This window comes from Polyodon spathula, unplaced genomic scaffold (genome assembly GCF_017654505.1).
Source record: "Polyodon spathula isolate WHYD16114869_AA unplaced genomic scaffold, ASM1765450v1 scaffolds_2815, whole genome shotgun sequence".
NCBI classification, from domain to species: Eukaryota; Metazoa; Chordata; class Actinopteri; order Acipenseriformes; family Polyodontidae; genus Polyodon; species Polyodon spathula.
The window spans coordinates 39,653-50,000 of record NW_024474282.1 but is presented as its reverse complement, the minus strand read 5'-3'; positions in this window follow the sequence as shown (position 1 = coordinate 50,000).

The following is a 10,348-nucleotide window of genomic DNA, read 5'->3' as shown; positions in this document are numbered from 1 at the left end:
CGCCAGATTCAGACGGTGAGCACAATAATCTGTTATACAATGACATTAGAAATGTGTGTAGCAAAGGAGAAGCCATACTAATGGGGGATTTCAACTTCCCCCAAATAAAATGGGAAAACCCGGTGGGTAGCGCGAAGGATGAAATAGAAATGGTGGAAATGACAAATGACTGCTTCCTAACACAATTTGTCAAGGCACCGACTAGAGGGGAGGCATGCCTTGATTTAGTCTTTTCAAATAACGAAGACAGAATAACTAAAACAGAGGTCAGAGAACCACTGGCAAACTCAGACCACAACATGGTCTCATTTGAAGTGTTTTTTAAATCCCCAAAAGTAAAGACTAAAGCTAAGGTTTACAATTTTAGAAAAGCAAACTATGAAGGCATGAAACAGAGACTAACAGAAGTAGATTGGAGTAAAATAGAGAAAACACCCACAGAAGAAGGATGGTTGTTCTTCAAAAACGTAGTACTAGAGGCGCAAAACAATTACATCCCTAAAGTAGACAAATCTAAATGTAAAACTAAATTGCCAAAATCAATTAAAATAATATTCAGAGAAAAAAGGCACTTTACAGAGCATTAAATGGGGACCAAAAAGAAAGTACACAGAAAGAGTACACAGAACTGCAAATGCAAGTCAAAAAGGAAGTTAGAAAGGCCAAGAGAGAAATAGAAATGAACATTGCTAAGGAAGCTAAAACCAATTCCAAAATGTTTTTCCAATATTACAACAGCAAGAGAACATTCAAAGAGGAGATTAAATGTTTAAGAGATACAAATGGCAAAATCATAGAGGAAGAAAAAAAAATAGCAAATATGTTAAATGATTACTTTTCACAAGTTTTTACAAAGGAAGATACTGACAACATGCCCCACATGTCATCCAGTTCCTATCCAGTTTTAAATAACTTTAGCATAACTGAGGCAGAAGTGTTAAAGGGACTAGGAGCTCTTAAAATAAACAAATCCCCTGGGCCGGATGAGATCCTCCCAGTAGTACTCAAAGAAATGAAAGAAGTAATTTACAAACCGCTAACCAAGATCATGCAGCAGTCTCTTGACACAGGGGTGGTACCGACAGACTGGAAAATTGCAAACGTAATACCGATCCACAAAAAGGGAAACAAAACTGAACCAGGTAACTACAGACCAGTAAGCCTGACTTCTATTATATGCAAACTTATGGAAACTATAATAAGATCCAAAATGGAAAATTACCTATATGGTAACAGGGTCCTGGGAGACAGTCAACATGGTTTTAGGAAAGGGAGATCGTGTCTAACTAACTTGCTTGATTTTTTTGAGGATGCAACATCGATAATGGATAATTGCAAAGCATATGACATGGTTTATTTAGATTTCCAGAAAGCTTTTGACAAAGTCCCGCACAAAAGATTAATTCTCAAACTGAACGCAGTTGGGATTCAAGGAAACACATGTACATGGATTAGGGAGTGGTTAACATGTAGAAAACAGAAAGTACTGATTAGAGGAGAAACCTCAGAAATGGAGTGAGGTAACCAGTGGTGTACCACAGGGATCAGTATTAGGTCCTCTGCTATTCCTAATCTACATTAATGATTTAGATTCTGGTATAGTAAGCAAACTTGTTAAATTTGCAGACGACACAAAAGTAGGAGGAGTGGCAAACACTGTTGCAGCAGCAAAGGTCATTCAAAATGATCTAGACAAGATTCAGAACTGGGCAGATACATGGCAAATGACATTTAATAGAGAAAAGTGTAAGGTACTGCACGCAGGAAATAAAAATGTACATTATAAATATCATATGGGAGATATTGAAATTGGAGAAGGAATCTATGAAAAAGACCTAGGAGTTTTTGTTGACTCAGAAATGTCTTCATCTAGGCAATGTGGGGAAGCTATAAAAAAGGCTAACAAGATACTCGGATACATTGTGAAAAGTGTTGAATTTAAATCAAGGGAAGTAATGTTAAAACTGTACAATGCACTTGTAAGACCTCATCTTGAATATTGTGTGCAGTTCTGGTCACCTCGCTATAAAAAAGATATTGCTGCTCTAGAAAGAGTGCAAAGAAGAGCGACCAGAATTATTCCGGGCTTAAAAGGCATGTCATATGCAGACAGGCTAAAAGAATTGAATCTGTTCAGTCTTGAACAAAGAAGACTACGTGGCGACCTAATTCAAGCATTCAAAATTCTAAAAGGTATTGACAGTGTTGACCCAAGGGACTTTTTCAGCCTGAAAAAAGAAACAAGGACCAGGGGTCACAAATGGAGTTTAGAAAAAGGGGCATTCAGAACAGAAAATAGGAGACACTTTTTTACACAGAGAATTGTGAGGGTCTGGAATCAACTCCCCAGTAATGTTGTTGAAGCTGACACCCTGGGATCCTTCAAGAAGCTGCTTGATGAGATTTTGGGATCAATAAGCTACTAACAACCAAACGAGCAAGATGGGCCGAATGGCCTCCTCTCGTTTGTAAACTTTCTTATGTTCTTATGTTCTTATGTTCTTATTTTGTCAGGTTATCAATCTTTCTTTTTCTTCTTTTGTAAGGTCCAGTTTGATTTACAGAAGGCACCGGAGCTGACTCAGCACTGTTTTCACTAACTGTGCGTCTTGGTCCTCATGTTAAACTGTGTGTGGAATCAGCTGCTATGGTACTGGTTACAAATAAATCTGCAGCATTGCTGTGGTGTATCTGAGTCATAGTGATGGTCCCTGCTCTATAGCATTGGGATGCACAGCAAAGAACAGACTTGTATATAATGTTTATAAGTGTTTGATGGCTATACAAGGGGTGCAAAAAAAAAACCTGATGTTAACACATTTCATCTGCTTATATAGAACCTCTTGTGGTTTAAACACTCCGAATGGTGTGCCATTGACACTCGGAGTGCAGATCTGCACTCTCATTGAAGTTCTAATTGAGTTGCTGCTAAGGTTCCAATGGGGTCGTGACTTTTAATTTACTGGAGCTTGTCTTTCCCCATCTAATATAAAAGACTGCAGAACTGTGACATCACAGAGAAGTGAGAGCCAGCAATTTAAATACAAGTCTGTGGCAGAGGTGCAACCCCTAAGGAGGCTGAGTGGTTCTTTGTGGTCCCCGGTTCAAATGCCATCTCACTCACTGAGCAAGTCACTTAACCTCCTTGTGCTCTGTTTTTCCGGTGAGACGTTGTTGTAAGTGACTCTGCAGCTGATGCATACTTTACACACCCTAGTCTTTGTAATTCTTAAATAAACAAATAAGAATGAGCAGAGGAGCGTTTATAGAGTCGCTCTGTGAGGCCTCCTGGACTTAACCCTCTTGTCAGAGGCTGGGACCCTCCTATAAGCGGCTGGATCAGTGCATCACACAACACTGCCCTCCACACTCTCACACTGCAGAGCGATCCTGGTGTTAACCCTCCTGTCAGTAGCCCTCCACACTCACACTGATCATCACACTGCCCTCCACACTCTCACACTGCAGAGCGATCCTGGTGTTAACCCTCCTGTCAGTGCATCACACCACACTGCCCTTCACACTCACACTGCAGGGCGATCCTGGAGTTAACCCTCCTTTCAGTGCATCATACACTCCACACTCTCACACTGCCCTCCACACTCTCACACTGCAGCCAGCGATCCTGGTGTTAACCCTCCTATAAGCGGCTGGATCAGTACATCACACAACACTGCCCGCTCCACTCTCACACTGCAGAGCGATCCTGGTGTTAACCCTCCTGTCAGTGCATCACACCACACTGCCCTCCACACTCTCACACTGCAGAGCGATCCTGGTGTTAACCCTCCTGTCAGCGGCTGGATCAGTACATCACACCACACTGCCCTCCACACTCTCACACTGCAGAGCGATCCTGGTGTTAACCCTCCTGTCAGCGGCTGGATCAGTACATCACACAACACTGCCCTCCACACTCTCACACTGCAGAGCGATCCTGGTGTTAACCCTCCTGTCAGCGGCTGGATCAGTACATCACATCACACTGCCTTCCACACTCTCACACTGCAGAGCGATCCTGGTGTTAACCCCCCTGTCAGCGGCTGGATCAGTACATCACATCACACTGCCTTCCACACTCTCACACTGCAGAGCGATCCTGGTGTTAACCCTCCTGTCAGCGGCTGGATCAGTACATCACACCACACTGCCCTCCACACTCTCACACTGCAGAGCGATCCTGGTGTTAACCCTCCTGTCAGCGGCTGGATCAGTACATCACACCACACTGCCCTCCACACTCTCACACTGCAGAGCGATCCTGGTGTTAACCCTCCTGTCAGCGGCTGGATGAGTACATCAAACCACACTGCCCACCACACTCTCACACTGCAGAGCGATCCTGGTGTTAACCCTCCTGTCAGTACATCACACCACACTGCCCTCCACACTCTCACACTGCAGAGCGATCCTGGTGTTAACCCTCCTGTCAGCGGCTGGATCAGTACATCACACCACACTGCCCTCCACACTCTCACACTGCAGAGCGATCCTGGTGTTAACCCTCCTGTCAGCGGCTGGATCAGTACATCACACAACACTGCCCTCCACACTCTCACACTGCAGAGCGATCCTGGTGTTAACCCTCCTGTCAGCGGCTGGATCAGTACATCTCACCACACTGCCCTCCACACTCTCACACTGCAGAGCGATCCTGGTGTTAACCCTTCTGTCAGCGGCTGGATCAGTACATCACACCACACTGCCCACCACACTCTCACACTGCAGAGCGATCCTGGTGTTAACCCTCCTGTCAGTACATCACACCACACTGCCCTCCACACTCTCACACTGCAGAGCGATCCTGGTGTTAACCCTCCTGTCAGTACATCACACCACACTGCCCTCCAGCGAGCGATCCTGGTGTTAACCCTCAGTACATCACACCACACTGCCCTCCACACTCTCACACTGCAGAGCGATCCTGGTGTTAACCCTCCTGTCAGCGGCTGGATCAGTACATCACACCACACTGCCCTCCACACTCTCACACTGCAGAGCGATCCTGGTGTTAACCCTCCTGTCAGCGGCTGGATCAGTACATCACACCACACTGCCCGCCACACTCTCACACTGCAGAGCGATCCTGGTGTTAACCCTCCTGTCAGCGGCATCAGTACATCACACCACTGCCCTCCACACTCTCACACAACCCTCCAGAGCGATCCTGGTGTTAACCCTCCACTGCAGTCAGCATCACACCACACTGCCCGCCACACTCTCACACTGGAGCGATCCTGGTGTTAACCCTCCTGTAAGTACATCACATCAAACACTGCCCCTCCACACTCTCACACTGCAGAGCGATCCTGGTGTTAACCCTCCTGTCAGCGGCTGGATCAGTACATCACACCACACTGCCCTCCACACTCTCACACTGCAGAGCGATCCTGGTGTTAACCCTCCTGTCAGCGGCTGGATCAGTACATCACACCACACTCTCACACTGCAGAGCGATCCTGGTGTTAACCCTCCTGTCAGCGGCTGGATCAGTACATCACACCACACTGCCCTCCACACTCTCACACTGCAGGGCGATCCTGGTGTTAACCCTCCTGTCAGTACATCACACCACACTGCCCTCCACACTCTCACACTGCAGAGCGATCCTGGTGTTAACCCTCCTGTCAGCGGCTGGATCAGTACATCACACCACACTGCCCTCCACACTCTCACACTGCAGAGCGATCCTGGTGTTAACCCTCCTGTCAGCGGCTGGATCAGTACATCACACCACACTGCCCTCCACACTCTCACACTGCAGAGCGATCCTGGTGTTAACCCTCCTGTCAGCGGCTGTATCAGTACATCACACCACACTGCCCTCCACACTCTCACACTGCAGAGCGATCCTGGTGTTAACCCTCCTGTCAGCGGCTGGATCAGTACATCACACCACACTGCCCTCCACACTCTCACACTGCAGAGCGATCCTGGTGTTAACCCTCCTGTCAGCGGCTGGATCAGTACATCACACACACACTGCCCTCCACACTCTCACACTGCAGAGCGATCCTGGTGTTAACCCTCCTGTCAGCGGCTGGATCATCACACCACACTGCCCTCCACACTCTCACACTGCACAGCGATCCTGGTGTTAACCCTGTCAGCGGCTGGATCGAGTACACAAACCACACTGCCCTCCACACTGCACACTGCCCAGCGATCCTGGTGTTAACCCTCCTGTCAGCGGCTGGATCAGTACATCACACCACACTGCCCTCCACACTCTCACACTGCAGAGCGATCCTGGTGTTAACCCTCCTGTCGGCGGCTGGATCAGTACATCACACCACGCTGCCCTCCACACTCTCACACTGCAGAGCGATCCTGGTGTTAACCCTCCTGTCAGTGCATCACACCACACTGCCCTCCACACTCTCACACTGCAGAGCGATCCTGGTGTTAACCCTCCAGCAGGCGATGGATCAGTACATCACACCACACTGCCCTCCACACTCTCACACTGCAGAGCGATCCTGGTGTTAACCCTCCTGTCAGCGGCTGGATCAGTACATCACACCACACTGCCCTCCACACTCTCACACTGCAGAGCGATCCTGGTGTTAACCCTCCTGTCAGTCAGTACATCACACCACACTGCCCTCCACACTCTCACACTGCAGAGCGATCCTGGTGTTAACCCTCCTGTCATCAGTACATCACACCACACTGCCCTCCACACTCTCACACTGCAGAGCGATCCTGGTGTTAACCCTCCTGTCAGCGGCTGGATCAGTACATCACACCACACTGCCCTCCACACTCTCACACTGCAGAGCGATCCTGGTGTTAACCCTCCTGTCAGCGGCTGGATCAGTACATCACATCACACTGCCTTCCACACTCTCACACTGCAGAGCGATCCTGGTGTTAACCCTCCTGTCAGCGGATGGATCAGTACATCACACCACACTGCCCTCCACACTCTCACACTGCAGAGCGATCCTGGTGTTAACCCTCCTGTCAGCGGCTGGATCAGTACATCACACCACACTGCCCGCCACACTCTCACACTGTAGAGCGATCCTGGTGTTAACCCGCCTGTCGGCGGCTGGATCAGTACATCACACCACGCTGCCCTCCACACTCTCACATTGCAGTGCGATCCCTGGTGTTAACCCTCCTGTCAGTACATCACACCACACTGCCCTCCACACTCTCACACTGCAGAGCGATCCTGGTGTTAACCCTCCTGTCAGCGGCTGGATCAGTACATCACACCACACTGCCCTCCACACTCTCACATTGCAGAGCGATCTTGGTGTTAACCCTCCTGTCAGCGGCTACATCACACCACACTGCCCTCCACACTCTCACACTGCAGAGCGATCCTGGTGTTAACCCTCCTGTCAGCGGCTGGATCAGAACATCACCCACACTGCCCTCCACACTCTCACACTGCAGAGCGATCCTGGTGTTAACCCTCCTGTCAGCGGCTGGACATCACACACCACACTGCCCTCCACACTCTCACACTGCAGAGCGATCCTGGTGTTAACCCTCCTGTCAGCGGCTGGATCAGTACATCACACCACACTGCCTTCCACACTCTCACACTGCAGAGCGATCCTGGTGTTAACCCTCCTGTCAGTACATCACACCACACTGCCCTCCACACTCTCACACTGCAGAGCGATCCTGGTGTTAACCCTCCTGTCAGCGGCTGGATCCTGTCAGTACATCATCATACAACACTGCCCTCCACACTCTCATACTGCAGAGCGATCCTGGTGTTAACCGTCCTGTCAGCGGCTGGATCAGTACATCTCACCACACTGCCCTCCACACTCTCACACTGCAGAGCGATCCTGGTGTTAACCCTCCTGTCAGCGGCTGGATCAGTACATCACACCACACTGCCCTCCACACTCTCACACTGCAGAGCGATCCTGGTGTTAACCCTCCTGTCAGCGGCTGGATCAGTACATCTCACCACCGATTGGGCGGGAAGTCCTCTCACACTGCAGAGCGATCCTGGTGTTAACCCTCCTGTCAGCGGCTGGATCAGTACATCACACCACACTGCCCGCCACACTCTCACACTGCAGAGCGATCCTGGTGTTAACCCTCCTGTCAGTACATCACACCACACTGCCCTCCACACTCTCACACTGCAGAGCGATCCTGGTGTTAACCCTCCTGTCAGCGGCTGGATCAGTACATCACACCACACTGCCCTCCACACTCTCACACTGCAGAGCGATCCTGGTGTTAACCCTCCTGTCAGTACATCACACCACACTGCCCTCCACACTCTCACACTGCAGAGCGATCCTGGTGTTAACCCTCCTGTCAGTACATCACACCACACTGCCCTCCACACTCTCACACTGCAGAGCGATCCTGGTGTTAACCCTCCTGTCAGTACATCACACCACACTGCCCTCCACACTCTCACACTGCAGAGCGATCCTGGTGTTAACCCTCCTGTCAGTACATCACACCACACTGCCCTCCACACTCTCACACTGCAGAGCGATCCTGGTGTTAACCCTCCTGTCAGCGGCTGGATCAGTACATCACACCACACTGCCCTCCACACTCTCACACTGCAGAGCGATCCTGGTGTTAACCCTCCTGTCAGCGGCTGGATCAGTACATCACACTCACACTGCCCTCCACACTCTCACACTGCAGAGCGATCCTGGTGTTAACCCTCCTGTCAGCGGCTGGATCAGTACATCACACCACACTGCCCTCCACACTCTCACACTGCAGAGCGATCCTGGTGTTAACCCTCCTGTCAGCGGCTGGATCAGTACATCACACCACACTGCCCTCCACACTCTCACACTGCAGAGCGATCCTGGTGTTAACCCTCCTGTCAGTACATCACACCGCACTGCCCTCCACACTCTCACACTGCAGATCGATCCTGGTGTTAACCCTCCTGTCAGCGGCTGGAAGCCGCGGTGACGTTAATCACATCACACTGGGGGGGGGGGGGGGGGGGGCTTCCACACTCTCACACTGCAGAGCGATCCTGGTGTTAACCCTCCTGTCAGCGGCTGGATCAGTACATCACATCACACTGCCTTCCACACTCTCACACTGCAGAGCGATCCTGGTGTTAACCCTCCTGTCAGCGGCTGGATCAGTACATCACATCACACTGCCCTCCACACTCTCACACTGCAGAGCGATCCTGGTGTTAACCCCCCTCTCAGCGGATGGATCAGTACATCACACCACACTGCCTTCCACACTCTCACACTGCAGAGCGATCCTGGTGTTAACCCTCCTGTCAGCGGCTGGATCAGTACATCACACCACACTGCCCTCCACACTCTCACACTGCAGAGCGATCCTGGTGCTAACCCTCCTGTCAGCGGCTGGATCACTACATCACACCACACTGCCCTCCACACCCTCACACTGCAGAGCGATCCTGGTGTTAACCCTCCTGTCAGTACATCACACCACACTGCCCTCCACACTCTCACACTGCAGAGCGATCCTGGTGTTAACCCTCCTGTCAGTGGCTGGATCAGTACATCACATCACACTGCCTTCCACACTCTCACACTGCAGAGCGATCCTGGTGTTAACCCTCCTGTCAGCGGCTGGATCAGTACATCACACCACACTGCCCTCCACACTCTCACACTGCAGAGCGATCCTGGTGTTAACCCTTCTGTCAGCGGCTGGATCAGTACATCACACCACACTGCCCTCCACACTCTCACACTGCAGAGCGATCCTGGTGTTAACCCTCCTGTCAGCGGCTGGATCAGTACATCACATCACACTGCCCTCCACACTCTCACACTGCAGAGCGATCCTGGTGTTAACCCTCCTGTCAGTACATCACACCACACTGCCCTCCACACTCTCACACTGCAGAGCGATCCTGGTGTTAACCCTCCTGTCAGCGGCTGGATCAGTACATCTCACCACACTGCCCTCCACACTCTCACATTGCAGAGCGATCTTGGTGTTAACCCTCCTGTCAGCGGCTGGATTAGTACATCACACCACACTGCCCTCCACTCTCTCACACTGCAGAGCGATCCTGGTGTTAACCCTCCTGTCAGCGGATGGATGAGTACATCACACCACACTGCCCCCCACACTCTCACACTGCAGAGCGATCCTGGTGTTAACCCTCCTGTCAGTACATCACACCACACTGCCCTCCACACTCTCACACTGCAGAGCGATCCTGGTGTTAACCCTCCTGTCAGCGGCTGGATCAGTACATCATACAACACTGCCCTCCACACTCTCATACTGCAGAGCGATCCTGGTGTTAACCGTCCTGTCAGCGGCTGGATCAGTACATCTCACCACACTGCCCTCCACACTCTCACATTGCAGAGCGATCTTGGTGTTAACCCTCCTGTCA